The sequence below is a fragment of the Crocodylus porosus genome, unplaced genomic scaffold, assembly GCF_001723895.1.
Source record: "Crocodylus porosus isolate Cpor-Errol unplaced genomic scaffold, CroPor_comp1, whole genome shotgun sequence".
In the NCBI taxonomy this organism is placed as follows: Eukaryota; Metazoa; Chordata; order Crocodylia; family Crocodylidae; genus Crocodylus; species Crocodylus porosus.
In genome coordinates, this window is record NW_017728950.1 from 56,632,593 (window position 1) to 56,644,265 (window position 11,673).

Below are 11,673 nucleotides of genomic sequence, written 5' to 3' on the forward strand. Positions count from 1 at the left end.
GCCAGCCCTTGTCACTGTCTACATGTGCATTTGAGCTGGGTGAGTAACTGCACTGTAAGACCATAGTACTGTCCGCGACAGTACTATTTTACAGGGGAGTGAATTAATTTACTATACCCTAATACTGGCACACATGTAGATGGAAATGCTTTACTGCAGAACTAATTACTCAACTCTGCAGTAAAGCTCATGTGTAGATGCACCCACTGGACACATCTAACTGGACACTTACTGTGCATTAGCCTAATAGCACTGTGCATTAGCATGGCAGTTAAAAACAGTGCTAATATCCTGCAGTGCAGTGTTATTAGGCTAATGTACAGTAACACCAGTTACTGCACATTTAGTTAGTACTTTATTAAGCTAAATAAATTTACTAAACTAAATGCACAGTATCTAAGGTGCATTAATGAACATGTAGGCATGCCCTCTGAGTAGCAGCCACAGGCTCGAAGGCAAGCTCTTTGTGTTGAAGTAAACATCACCCTATTTTCACTTTATGAGTCAAAACATTGTTAAATAACCAATAATGAATTAAAACATGCACAGACCCTTGCCTTTGGACCTAAAGAAATATGGTAACTGGCATAAATAGGAATAAAGAGCCCTAGGAGTGGTTTACCACATTATGGAAGAAAATGAAGCATTATTGTTTTAATAGTGGAGTCTCCTATTTTGTTGCATTTTCTAACAGGAAACTCAGTCTCAGAAGGTGATGAAGGCTGAAAACTTTCTTGTGTCATTAGCAATAATAGAAAATGAGCAATATGTTATAGTTCAGGGTGGTCAACCTGGCATTCATGCCACAATGGCATGGAAGTATCTGTGTGTGGCATCTGATAGACAGGGAGTGGGTAGGCAGCATAGTGGCAGATATAGCAGGCAGCCAAAAGCAAAACCACAGATTCACCAGGGAGCAAAAAACAGAGCAGCAGACTCGATAGGGGAAGGGGATCAGGAAGAGCACAGAAATTAATTTGTGGCATGCTTGTCAAAAAATTGCCTCCCCCCCATTATATTCAGTTCTCCTCATACAGCATAACTGCATCAATTTAACTTTCAAGGTTAGGTCCTGCGAAGATGAAGGACTGCACTGACACATAGGAACAAGCCAAGTCCTCCATTATTACAATAAAATTGTATCATATGTTCACCAATTGTTCAAGCTTTACCCCAAAATTAGTTATTTTGCCTATTGGGAGGATGGTCCAGAACTTCACTGTGCTGATCGTTAGATACCTCTGATTTCCAGCTTAATTTACACATGACATGTTTTGCCTGTTTTCTTTTTTAGCTTAATTAGTTTTCTTCTTCCTTAATAAAAGTATAGGGAACAATCACATTCCTTCTCAGCCTTCCTCTTGCTAGGCTAGTAAGTCAAGCTCCTTTAGTCTCCTCTCATAACACAGGATCTCTATGCCCCTGATCATGCTAATAGCCTTTTTCTGCACTTCTCCACTTTGATCTCACCTTTTTTGAGTATGTGTGGTCAGAACTGTACACAGGTGATATCTTACCAGTGCCTTTTACAATGGCATTGAATGAAATACTTAACCTCATACAGCTGTCTTTCTCAAGGGCTCATTGGGAAAGTGGCTCAAAGTCATCCCATGTTCAATTAGTAGAATTAGCCTTTCTTCTTCTGTCATTTCCAGCTGATGAGCTCCCAGTTTATAGCAGAAATTCTTGTTATTAGTCCCTAAGTACATAACTCAACACTTTGTACTATTGATTTTCATTCTATTTCTGTTACTTCAAACTCAAAGCTAACCAGTACCTATATGCTATCCCAGTCTTTCTCTAAAATAAAAATACTTCCTACTTTGGATTTATTTTACCGTAAAGTTTGACTAACATCATTTGTGAACAGAGTAAACGGAGAGAGTATACTTATGGAGAAGTGTCTGGAATTTGATGAGTTTTTCTTTGGATCTCAGATGACAAGACAGAATGCTTGCTACAGTAAATATGTCTCTAGCATATTTTTACTCTATAACAGTGTGGTTATTTGGGGAGTATATCCTAAAAAAGTGTATTTATTTATTTATTTTGCATTTTCATTTACTGACTTTATTCTTACAATAATAATTGCCGCATTTGGTAAAATTGTAACCCCAGGAAACCCAGCTGTTTTACTTTACATTGCTAATGTGGAATTCACAGACAATTATGTTTTATTTTGTGGGCTTTTTTGTTGTTGTGTTTTGCTTTCTTTACTTATTCTCAAATTTGTTACTGATATTCAGGGATTTTTTGGTTTCTTTTTTTTCTTTTAATACTCCCTAGTCTTTTGCCTGATTTTTTTTCCCTGCTCATAAAGGTATGCCAGCTGCATGTTTAAATCTGTTACTGCTTTCTTTTTAGCATCTGATTTCACAAACCTTACATATGTGAGCATTTATTCACATGAACCATCATACATACTTCAGCTGGTTAATAAATGTTGTGCCCTTTACTCACTTTGTTCAGTATTGCAGGCAGGAATCACCCTAAGGAGGAATGGCTGAATAGTCTGTCCCATAGCATGTTAGATATAATATAAAAATAAGGAAAATGGCATAAAGCCTACTTTTTCCCTTTGATACTGTTGTTCCCTAGTCTCTTCCTGAGACTCTATACCAGGCCTGGGACAGTGGCTAGACTCCATTTCCCAACAGCCCCTGCCCACATTGCTGTTGCGGGTTTCCAGGGAGACCCTGGCAGCAGTGGCGCCATGACAGCGCAGGCCAGGGTCTCCATGGAGATTGGCCTCATTAGCGCTGGCAAGGGTGTGCGGTTGGGCAGGAAGTTGCTCTGGGGCCAGGACTGGGATCTTGCAGTGCTGACAGCATGGTCTGGAGCTGGGGCAGACCTGCGATCTGCTGCCTCCATGCCCCCATCTGGGGCAAGTGGGCGTAAAATTGCAGCTCTGCTCTGGCTCCAGACCATGCTGTCAGCACCGGACGATCCCAGCCCCAGAGCAGCTCTCTGCTCTGCCATGCACTCTGCCAGTGCTGCTGGAGCTGGTCTTCATGTAAACCCTGGCCCCATGCTGTCACAGTGCCACCGCTGCTGGGTGGAAACCGGCAGAGCAATGTGGGCAGGGGCTGCTAGGAAATGGAGTCCGCCACAGGTCTGACCCTGCCTGCAGGCCACACTTTGCCCAGCCCTGCTCTATACCCTCACCTGTCCTACAGGAGTCCTTTATGCCATTAGGAGATTGGTTTAAGGCAGTGGTAGAAAGCAGGGTACACTTGGACCTTATAGACTAGCCAAAGTAAATGTGTGTGTATTACAAGCTGAAGCTTACTTTATCAGATATTGTGAATGGCCATGCAGAAAGCAGAATATAAGGAGAGGGACATTACAAGGCAGTGGGAATCAACCTTTCCAGTGTGTAACAAATTAAGCTCCACACCCTCCTTGAGTGCCACTCTGATCCCCTTCCCCTGCTTGGTCCGCTGCTCAACCTTCTGCCCCCTGCCCAGTCTACATCAGTGCTCCTTGCCCCTTCCCCGATCTGCTGCATGCCATGCAAAGACTTCCTATGCAATTTGCAGCATGTGTGCTGCAGTGTGGCAATCTCTGGTTTAAGGAAACTGTGTCTGGTGGTAAACCCACTAGAATATTTTTGTTTTATTTTGTTTTGAGTTGCCATGCACTTGGATGAAAACATCCAGATGCAATTGTGAAATGGAAGAAATGAGCCTTCTCCAAAGTCCTAAATTACTCTCAACTCTGAGTCAGGTGAGAGCTTGTCCTTAGAGTTCATTTTTCATTCAGTAATCCCTAGAGCTCTTTTGAAGAAGGTAACTTCTCAGATTTATGTGTCACTCTTCCTGATCTAAGTTCCTCACTTCAATCCTTCTCAGCATTATCAAGAAAGGTAAGATGTAAAATGATGTGGAGCTGATATTGGTTCTCCAGTAGAGGGTCATCTATGTCAGTCTATCCTTTTTTCTCATGTAGTGTAAGGCCTACATGAGAAATATGAGCCATCCTAATGTATATATTAATGTGAGCTAGAGAGCATTTCTGTGTAGAACTGGAACATACGTATAAATCTTAGCTCTCTTCTGGTCCAGAGGTAGCATTTTTAATGTAGGCCAGAGTAAGCCCTTCTGTCTTTGTCACAGTGTATTCCCAACCTTCCTCCAGTTGTTTTTTGTACAGTACATTGTTCAATCAATGCATTTCACATTTTTCTGGTAATGATCTTTTCTTGAGCTACTGTGGAATTTAAATTAAATCCAAATGCAATAAAATAACTACACATCTTCTTTGGTGCTGCAATGCGATTAAGTGATAATAGTCAAGTCGCAATGCTTTATGAGATAATGATCCAGTTCGTGAGTGGATAAACTGTGAGCCTGAGGGCCAAGCAGTTTATCGCACAGATTATTACAGAGCAAAGCAGAGCGCGGGTGGCATTCATTGTTTTATACTTAAAAATTTTAAGCATAAACCAAGAAACTTTTAAGCCATTAAATTGTGAGTTCAAGGATCATTTTTTCTTTTGCAACGATGTTGACTGCCCACTGCAGAATTGTTATAGGACTGCTGATATAGAAGTATAGAATCATTCTGCTACAACTCAAGCACTGATTTCTATGTACATTTAATGTTTTAATTGTTTTCCAGATTGAGAATCAGTACACTAGGTACACTATAGAAGACAAGCTGAAGACAATATTTCATTTACATACCTTAGGTTAAGTAGGCTAAGAAGAGAAATCTTTCTTGGGTTGGCACATGGAATGATCAAAGATTGATCCATCACTGGCTGAAATTTTTGGGTGTGGAACACTAAGTACCATGACATAACAGGTTATGCAGCTGTGAGATGTGGATCTCAAGGTCAGCAGTTCCAGCATGGGTAGAAAACATAGGACAAGGTACAGAATGTTAGTTATCAGGAGACAACTTGCTGTTCATGCTGCTGTGAAAACGGAACTGAAGCACTCCACCCACACAAAGCAAACAGTACGCTCCTTCGGGTTCGTGTATATTAGCATATGTCTATTAGATCTTGTCAAAATGTGAAAATTCTCATCTGCAGGAAATTTCAGTATGGGAGCCCATATTGTATTGAAAGAGTGACAATATAAAATATTAAATGTATGTAAAATGGTAAACTGAATTGTTAGTATAATAAATGATGTTCTGAACATTTTAATAAAAAAAAGTTAATCTGGACCCTGCAGTTCAATGGAGACATTTTGATGTCAGTGAAGTTTTCAGCGGGACAGTTTCGGATATCTAGGCCACTTGGATGGCAGAAAAAGAGAAAGAAAGAGAGATAAAAATATCAGACTGTTTCAGTGTAAAAATGGATTCTTGGTTACAATTCAGCACACAAAAAACATATATAAAACAATAAAGTCTAAGGAAAGCATGTTTGCTTTGAAAGAAAATATTTCCACACAAAACAAACCATTCCGATATTGACAAAACAAAGCACAAAAGCTGAAGCAATTCATTTCATTCCTATGAAGCATTTCAATGTTGATGAAGCTGCATTTTCCAACCGAAAATTTGTTCTGCTGAAAATATTTCTAACAGCTGTAACATTTATACCAATCAGACCAATTCTAATCTTGGATACCCATACAAAGGTCCCCAGGTAGTTTCTGATTCTGATGTTGTGCAGGTGCGCACAAGCCTAATGGCAACATTTTCTCATTATGTGCACCTGGGGTCAGAATGGAGCTCTTATTGTGATGGCAGATTATGGAACAGATCCTCAGCCGGTGCAAATGACTTTAGTTCCACTGCAGTCGATACGGCCCTCTCCATTAGTGCAGGCTAGCGGTAGAGATTAGTACATTGTATTTTCAGGAGAAAGAGGAGGAAGAAAATTCATGGTGACTATTTCCACCGAAGCATCTCGCCTACATTGTTTATAAGCCACACAAAACCCTGAGGTAGAAATACAAGCTAATAATTATATTCTTGCTTTGCACAGTCTTATATAAGACATACGGAAGATTTCTTTTTAGAGGAGGACAAGTAAAATACCAGCTGGCTAGGAGAAATAGTCACAATACATTAGAGTGAATGGGACAGTGGTTAACCTGATTGTGTTTGAAAACTTGTATTTTAAATAGTGTCGTAAACTAGAAGCCATATGCTTTACATTTTAAGAAGCAGTTTTATTTTGAAATGAGCAGAGCTGCGGATAACACTTAAATACACTAAGCGGAGTTCTCCTAAAGGAAAATGAAATGTCTTGATTACTCCTGACCTCACACTATGGCATTACTCATGGCATTACTTTATTAGAGTGCTGTTTCTAACAGTCTTTAAGTCAAGTGCCAGTTTCCCTGCCATTCCTATTAAACTAACCCAAAACAACTTTCCCTGCAGTGGAACTTGTCAAACAAGATGTCAGGCTGGCAAGCTATTGTTCTGGAAAAACGTCAGGCTGGCAACTATTTTGGGGGATTGGAAGAACAAAACAAGGTAGTGTTTACAATTGCTTTTTACATCTGCACTGCACTTCTAAACAGAAATCAAATGCTGAGCTGAGGTGTGCTTGGTATTAACATGGCTGTGCTGAGATGTAAGACATGCCACTCTCTTTTTTGCTACACCTTTTGGCCCAGTTGCAGTGGGGTAAGCAGAGCTTCCAGCACCTTTATTCCCTTTCCTCTGGATGGCAGGATGAGAAGTAAATGTCCACCAAAAATGTCATCCAGTGAAGTGCAAAGGGTGAAGTGTAGAGGGAGGGTGGTTCCACCTGGACACAGGGACAGGGTGGGAGTCATGAATCACCAATTCTCTTCAATGCTCCTCTTGGGCTTGTGCAAGCCAACCTGTAATTATTATCTATACGTTGTGCATCTATGCTGTCTCTACTACTATATATATAAAAAAAATGGGCCAAATCCTCACTTGGTATAAACTGGACTAGATCCCTTTGTTTCAGTGAAGCACTGCCAATTTATACCCGCTGAGTGCTTACCTCAAACATCAGACTTTTTTTTATCTTGCAGCTTGGTCAAGTTGCGAAGAAGATTACAGAGATTGGGCATTTTAAAAGGGTCTTTTTGTTCCACAAGAAAGGTTGAAAAAAATAAAAAGGATAAAAATGAAAATGAAAATATGGTTAAGAGATACAAGGAGATAATGTTTACAGTAAATTGCTCTATCTTAAAAGTACTTAGGACTTTTCCCCCACAACGTCTAGTAGGATGTTCCAGAACACCAGAACATCACTTTTAATTTCCACTTTACATTTATTCATGGCTAGTTTTGCTCATTTGTTCTATCATTCACCTTTAGCTTTAACAGCTCTTCTCCATCCCTCCCTCCCAATATATTTAGAGAGAATAATCATATTCCCTTCCTTTTGCTAAGTCAAATAGCCATGGTCCTTTAGTCCCCTCTCCTGACACAGACTCTCCACTTTTGATCATCCTATTAGCCAATCTCGGCACCTTTTTGTCACAGGGCACTAAGGTGCCGACTCCTTTAAGGGCTGAAACTGCCTAGGGAGAGAGCCCTAGCAGTCAGTCAGGAACCCCTCAGCTGCAAGTTACCATGGCATCAGGAATGAGGGAATTAACATGCACCTACAGGCAGTCACCTGACCAGAAGAGGCAGGGCCTGGGGCACATATCAACCCCGGGTCTGGAACCACAGAGTCAGTTCTCTGCCAGCAGCCAAGGAGGAAGGAGCTCTCCTAGAGGAAGCTAAGTGAAGAGGCTTGACTGCCCATTCAGTTTCTGGTAAGATTAAGGGACTTCAGGAGCTCAATAGATTCCCTTGTCTATAAGTCACGTAGTGCTGGGGGGGAAGGGTGATTCTTTTAAAGGGACACAGCACACCCTGAGCTGCTTGCCAGGGGCTCATATTTTGGTTTCTGTTTGTAAAGTGGAGGATTGGGCTGAGGTTATTGGGGAAGAAGGAGGCCTCATTGGGGCCCACAACAGTGTGGAGACCCCAGTGCCAGTGTGGGCACAGTATTTGGGGTACACAGACCTCAGCACCAGTGTGGGTGCAGAGAGAGAGAGTGACAGGGCTGCGGAGAGGCTAAGTGAAACTGAGGCCTTGGAGGGACACTGTGTGAATGCTATCTGTGAGGCTTGGGGCATGTTAAAGGGGTGGTTTGGAGCATCTAGCCCATAAGGCTGAGGGTGTCTTGAGAGACATCCATTTTGGAGTGGGACCCAAAAGGGGTCTGAGAACCCGAAGGGTTCAGTGGGGTCCATCAGGACTGTGTCCAAACAAACTTGAGGGCAGCCTCCCTATTTATCATAGTTACAATGAGACATGGCAGGAAAGAAAGAGGGTGTCCATTGGGCTGGATTGGCATTGTCAGGGAGCCCTAGGGGTATCACAGCCATCCCTGGGGATCCCATCTCTTGACACTTTTCCAATTTGGACTCAATATTTTTGAACATGGGTGGCCAGTATACTATGCAGTACTGCCGTGTGATGTGGCAGTGTTCTGTTTTGACCAGCATTTTGATGGAACAGTGTTCTGTTTCAAATTTTGTTTAAATTTGAAACACCTGTTCCATTCTGTTCCATCAAAATGGTGAAACTGTTTTGACTTTTTGCTCATAAGATATAATGGCAAAACTCAAAACAGCCTATAACTCTGTCATTTCTGGCCGGAGGTGTGGGTTGGGTGTAGGGGGAAGGAGGAGCCCCATAAAGACATCAAGCAGGCCTCTCCTTCACCTATGCAACAAATTACTTCAAGAAGAAGGCATGTCCCTGTTAACCCCATTCTATCACTCAAGATCAAGGCATGGTGGGAGAACACAGGGTGATGGAGATGGAGAGGGGCCATTTGCCAGCAGAGGGTCTTATCCCCTGCTACTACATGAAATATTATTGAAAAAGGGAACATGCCTATAGTTCCCCACATCACTCTTTTCCATGTTTCTCATACATAGGGTTCTATATTTTCTGTTCTCCAACTCTACAACATGGACCCCACACTTATAGATTTGTAAACATTCTTGTTCAATGTGATAGTTCTTTCTCAGTCCTGGGAAGGGGATTATTTGGCCTGCTCAGTTTGAGGACATTAAGCTCTTTGAATTTTGCTTCTACTTCAGACAGTAATTTTCAAATTCATACCCTTATTCCCACTATCCATTCTGCCTTTGCATCTAGATTAGATATCATTGTCTTTAGTGAAAACTGAGGAAAACCCTGTATATTGTCTGAATTATATTTAATATCAACTACATTTCTTACTGCATATTGTCCCACCTTTTAAAATATATTCTCTTTTTATTTATTTGGCTAACAAAACTTAATATGTATGTTAATAACCTTTGCAAGACCTAATTCAGGTTTGCTTTTGACAGTTCTCACTTATCTTCCATTTTTTGATCTATGTATCTTTCTTTGCTGATCATTTCCCCCCCCCCAATCCTTGTAGATTCCCTTACTACTCCTAACATACTTATTTCAGGTAGTTGTTTATCTAGTTAATTCTGAAGTCTCTCCCTCCAAGCTTGTCCCTTTGTTTGTGATTCAAGTTTGAAATACTTTGTTTCATCTCAAAAGAATTCCATACCTCTTCCACATTTAAGTCCTCTAAGCTTTTCAGTCTGATTTCACTATTTAGCTTTCATAAGTTCTCATAGCTTCCCTTTTGAAACTGAGAGCCTTAGCTATAAACCTACTGTTTATCTTTCCATTTAATCTAAACTGAACCAGCTCATGAGGCCACAGTCCCAGGTAATTTTCTAGATTACCTCTTTTCTAATGCCCTCACTATTTCCAAAATTTTAAAACAGACCTGCTTCTTGGAAAAATGCCAGGTATCACATCCTGGAATATCTGGGACCTACCATTATTATTACTACCACATGTTCTCTAAGCTCTCTGGAAAATTAACGATTTTGCTTAATAGGAATACTAACTAGCTTCTAGGCCTCATGGCCTCCTGAGCACAGCTCTGTGAAAAAAATGAGGCAAGGAAACAGAGATGTTGTTCTTTTGTGATGTTCTTACTGGTAACCAGCATAGAAAACTTCAGTAGCTACTTCTTTTACCTTTACACTGACTGTAATGAAGACTGTCAGTGTGTAAGTATGGTCCCTGGAGGGGAAATCAAGGTTTACACAACATGTTTCAAGTGAGAGTCCTCTGTAAAAATCTGATTCTGCTCACTGACTATTGTGAAGATTATTGCACTCATTTAGGATCTAATGATACAGAGTGATTTATACAGCTCACATAATCAAATATATCTCTAGTGTTTCTTGTCCTTTTTGTTCCCAAGAGCAATGTAGGAACTGGGGCTAGTGAAGACGAGCCTCTACATCTCAGAAAGGAAGATACAGAAGTGAGAAGAGAGTATGTTAGTAAGGTTTGCAACTATTTTTTCATAAATGTTTCAGCAAGGTCATGCCCTAGTTGATTAATTCCAAGAGTTTGCATTCATCTACTGCTACACAGACAGCTTACAGTAAATGCGCACTGCAGCCATTTCATTCTGACTTACAACCTCTCTTTTTTTAGTACCTAATATATGGGGAGAGTTGAATTCAGAACACAGAAGTAACTGAGATAGTCACTGAAAAGGAACTACTGATTTGTGTGCTTCATACAGTTACAGTGCTAAGTATTGCAAAGAAATGGTATTGTACTTGGACTATACCAGAGTAACAGCAAGCCTCAGGCTATAGAATTATTAGATTCTCATATAGTTGTGGTGCACTTCGGTATCATCTTAATCAGCGTGAGCAAAAATTTGTGGGACATATTATGGTGACTCTTGCATAGGCATGCAAGAGAATGGGGGGGGCAGGGATGCTAGATGCAAGAAGTTAGCCCCTCAGGAGGCAACAGATAAGAGAAATCCTTGTACTTCCCATGCACTATGGCAGTCAGGCAGCAAACTGGAGAGGGAGCCTACCTGACTCACTCTGCTTTTTGGGAGGTGAGTAAGATTTGCAGAACAACACGCACTATCAAAAGACAATGTAAAATAAAGGAGATCTAAGGAAACTGATTACAAAAAAATTGAGATCTAGAAAAAAAGTTTACAGATATACAGTTTTCTTAAGGAAACATGGATAATTTATCAGAGTTCTGCCTAAAATTATTTTAAATGTAGTGTTTAGGTTGAGGCTTGATTTATCATTCTAATCCCACTCTGATTCAAATTTGAACAGAACTCCTGGATGTACAAACCTATTTGGATTAAAGCAAACTAACAGTTATCTAAACCCCACCAATGAGCTGAAATTGCTTCTATCACACATGGCTCTAGTGATTGCAGCAAGTACAAGATACTGCAGATGCATTTAAGAAGTTGGACATTTTTAATATGCGAGTACAAAAAGAAAGCAGCTCTTTCCTATCTTGTGTATAATATTTCTGACTTGACTTTAAATATTATGAGGACAAAATGGCATAAGACCTGTTTGCTTGAACTGTGCATGTAGCTAGGTCATTCCCTTTGACTAAATCCTTAATACAGTATTGGGGCCGTGTTACACACTGCACAAATGTTGACTGGTGTTAGTGCTAGCTTGAGTTTGGAGCAGTCACACCTTAAGGCAATGGCAGGAAATTATTTCAGTTGGAGGGCCACTTAAGAAGTTTTAGTGAGCTGAAGAGGGCTGCCAGGGTAGCCCCATGCCTTGACAGGAGCCTTGCTCCCTGGTTGCCACTTTGGCACCGGAAGTCTTGCCCCAAACCCCTGATCTCTGCCACCAGGAG

At 40.9% G+C, this 11,673-nt stretch overlaps 1 long non-coding RNA gene across 1 annotated transcript; it reads left to right on the forward strand.

Moving 5' to 3' along the window:
* Nucleotides 1–7,628: 7,628 nt before the first annotated feature.
* Nucleotides 7,629–11,472, forward strand: LOC109323352. Its single transcript, XR_002104631.1, has 3 exons — nt 7,629–7,709; nt 10,229–10,315; nt 11,124–11,472. It is a non-coding gene; the product is annotated as an uncharacterized LOC109323352 (long non-coding RNA).
* Nucleotides 11,473–11,673: the final 201 nt, after the last annotated feature.